The sequence below is a fragment of the Sorex fumeus genome, unplaced genomic scaffold, assembly GCF_029834395.1.
Source record: "Sorex fumeus unplaced genomic scaffold, SorFum_2.1 ptg000098l, whole genome shotgun sequence".
NCBI classification, from domain to species: domain Eukaryota; kingdom Metazoa; phylum Chordata; class Mammalia; order Eulipotyphla; family Soricidae; genus Sorex; species Sorex fumeus.
In genome coordinates this window covers 651,334-655,057 of record NW_026606155.1, presented here as the reverse complement: position 1 = coordinate 655,057, position 3,724 = coordinate 651,334, and positions in this window count along the sequence as shown.

Here is a 3,724-nt window from a genome sequence, read left to right as displayed (position 1 = left end):
TACCACATGTCCAAGTCCAGTTGGGCAGGCACTTCCTGTCACTGCTGACCGAATCCCAGATGAATGGTCAGGTGCGCATCCCCCTATGCCACCTGCCCCTTTCACAGCCTGTGCTTAGAGCCCCCTTCTCATGTCTGGAATGGCCAGTCCCCACATCTGGGGTTTGCTGCCCTCCCTTTCATCAGTTGGAAGATGCCCACTAGGGACTCCGCGATAAAGTTGTTTTATTGGGCTTATTCCTGACTTGGAGGGTCAGGCTGGGAAGGATTCTCAGGTCACATGGACCTTGGTGAACCTGGGGGTCAGCAGAATGGGCGGACATGCTCCGTGCCCTCTATCTTCTCCCCTCAGACCCCATCACGCACAGACTCCACCTCCCAGAGCCCACCCCCTCTCCATGCCCCTCCTTTCCCTCACCACAGCAGGTGGTAGGAGGGACCCTGGACGAAGGTGGCCCTAGGGGCAGCATCTCTGAGATGTTTCTCTGAACTGCGGCCAACCTGTGCTGGTTCCTGGGACTCTGCCTCCCTCCCTGGACGAGGAGGGGCAGAAGCTACTTCAAAGAAGCCCCCCTCCCTCACCCCACTGCCCAGGAGACAGGTCAGGGATTGGGGCTGCACAGGGGAATTTTTTTTTAAATTTTTATTAGTGAAACACCATGAGGTACAGCTGTGGACTTACAAGTTTTTGTGCTTGGGTTTCAGTTATACAATGATCGAGTACCCATCTCTCCACCAGTGCTCATTCTCCACCACCACGGATCCCAGTATCCCTCCCACTGTCCCCATCCCCCCATTCCCCCCCCCCCCCCCCCCCGCTTCTATGGCAGGGCATTCCCTTTTGTTCTCTCTCTCTCCTTTTGGGTGCTGTGGTTTGCAAAAGAGGCATTGAGTGGCAATCATGTTCGGTCTATAGTCTGCTTTCAGCATGCATCTCCCATCCTGGGAGGATCCTCCCAACACCCTTTATTTGGTGCTCCCTTCTCTATCTGAGCTGTCTTTTCCCCTAGCATTTGTGGCTGGCCTTCAAGTCATGGAGTGAATCTCTGCACAGGGGAATTTGAAACCTGGCACTGTGCCTGCCTCAGGCCTGCTGGGCTTGGTGGAGCATCACTGGGAATGCCCCCAGACCCATTGAGTGTCCTAGGGAGGCACCGCCATAGTGAAACAAAGAGAGACCCCGAGAAGAGGATAAGGAGATATGCTGGGGTTGCAGTTTGGGCCCGGGGCCTGCTCTTCCTGGCTCATCCTCTAGAGCCTGGGGTCTCTCTGGGCCTGGTGGCGGGCAGGGAGGCAGCTAAGCAGGAGACCCCCTCACCCGTGAAGGCAGCTTGATCTTGAACCTGCCCTCTTTTTATTTTATTTTATTTTATTTTTTTAATTAGTGAAACACCATGAGAAACAGTTGTAGACTTACAAACTTTCATGCTTGGGTTTCAGTTATACAATGATTGAGTACCCATCCCTCCACCAGTGCCCATGCTCCACCACCAATGATCCTAGTAGCCATCCCTCCCACCCCACCCTACCCTGCCTCTGTGGCAGGGCATTCCCTTTTGCTCTCTCTTTCCTTCAGGGTCTTATAGTTTGCAATAGAGTTTCCCCCCCCAAAAAAACCATATTTATTTATTTATTTTAGTTTTATGTCACAAGTTTTCTTCTTCTTCTTCTTCTTCTTCTTCTTCTTCTTCTTCTTCTTCTTCTTCTTCTTCTTCTTCTTCTTTTAATTTTTATTGCAATAGAGGTATTGAGTGGCCATCGTGTACCGTCTATAGTCTACTTTCAGCACACTCTTGACTCCCACGTGTACTCAGCTGCCATCTCTGAGGGTTGAGACGGCAGAGGCAGGACACGCAGAGGTGGGAGCTGTGGTTGGGGGCAGCAGGGATGGCCTGTTCCTGCTCTTCCAAGGTCTTCTGGGAACTGATGGCCTCTTTCCCCAGGCTGTGGTCACAGGGCCCTCAGCAGACCCAGCCCACACCTCATCCCCCACTTTCTACACATCCTTCCCCAGTTCCTGGGCTCTGGCTTCCATGGCCTGCACTCTGGGCATCCCTGCTCTGCAGCTCCACACATCCTGTCCCCAACACCCCATTGCTGCCTCAAGCCTGATTGAGCACTTTCACCTTCCTCCCACGGGGCCCCGTGAGTGAGGACCCAGAGGCACCCAGTGCCCACTTCCCTGAATGCTCAAAGAGCCTAAGTACTATGATTCTGCCCTCCCCATCCCTGACAAAAGCTGGGCTCCACTTGCTAGGCATGTGGTGGCCCAGCCAGACTGTGGGGGAGCAGTAAGACCCCCAGTGGTCAGACTAGACCACTGGGACCAGAATGGCCACCAGGCCCCCAGGCCAGCTGAGTTTGTGCCACCTCCGAGCTGCCTAACCAGATGCTCCTCTCCGATCACCTTGCAACCCCCCAGGGCTGCCACTACTCCCATCCCCCATTTACAGATGAGGAAACTGAGGCCAGATCCAATGGGGCAGTGTGGATGAGGCTGACCTTCCCCTCCCCCTACCCCCCAGCTCTGCATCCCCCTTGGCCCTATGCCTGTGCAAGGCAGAGATGTCCAGTCAAGACACCAACTGCCCAGCCTGCGTCCCACCCTCCATGCCATCTAGAAGGGGGTCTGGGGGCACTTCCTCCATCACCAAGCTCACGCAAACACACCACCCTCACGCCCTCCCCTGCACCCAATGTCTGCAGTACCAGTCTGCCTGCCCTTTCAAAGCATTGGGCACCTGTCACACCTGTCCATGCCTGCTGACCCAGAAAGTCTGGAGGCAAATTTGCCATCACCATTTCCAGAGTAGGGGCGTGACAGTTGTAGAGCACTTGGCTTACACTCATGATGCCCCGGGTTCCATCCTTGGCACTGAGGGGAAAAGGGCTGGGGGGAGGTGCATCTCATTTCCATGAGGAGGTCTCTCCAGGTGGAGACAGGAAACGATTTAGCCCGTCATCCTGTAATCAGCCCTCAGGGATTCAATCCTCAGAGCCCATGGGGAGGGGGGCTGATAGTGGGGTACACATATAAACCACCCAGGTGCATCTCCATTTCTGGTCCTTTCATCTCCTTCCCAGAGACTATTTATTTCCATTTTCCAAAAGAGGAAACTCAGACCCGAGAAATCCGGGCACTTTCCCCAAGTCACACAGCCAAGAACCTCCTGCTTCTAGCTTGGAGCTCGAATGTGGGCTGTGGGGACCCCACTTCCCTTGGCATTTCCCCCTGGAAGTTGCTCGGGAGAGAAAGAGCACGAAGCAGATGTTGCAAAGCCCTTGTTGCAAAGTATCCACTAAGGTACCTGTCGCAAGACAGATAGCTCCTTCTCCATTTTCAGAGGGTCCCGATCCCTTTTGCGAGGGAAGCCAGACCCAGGGGTGAGACTATCGTGGTGATTCCAAGTCATATGGCCAGGCCCTAGCCGGGAACCTTCAATGCTTGCATCCTATCGTGACACCTGCGGGCACATCATCACACCAGCGGTTTGCAGAGTCACTGATGATGTATCTGCTGCTCAGCGAGCATCAGGTGCGGGCGTGCGCGTGCCCCGAGGAGCCTCCTGGCGTGCGTACCCATGTCCAGAGCCTGTTGGCATGCGTGCCCGGAGCCTGCTGGCATATGTGGGCAGGCTGGGAAACCTGCTGGCATGTGTGCACGTGCCTGGAGCCTGCTGGTGTGAGTGCGCATGCCCAGGAGACTGTTGGAGTGCGTGCACGTG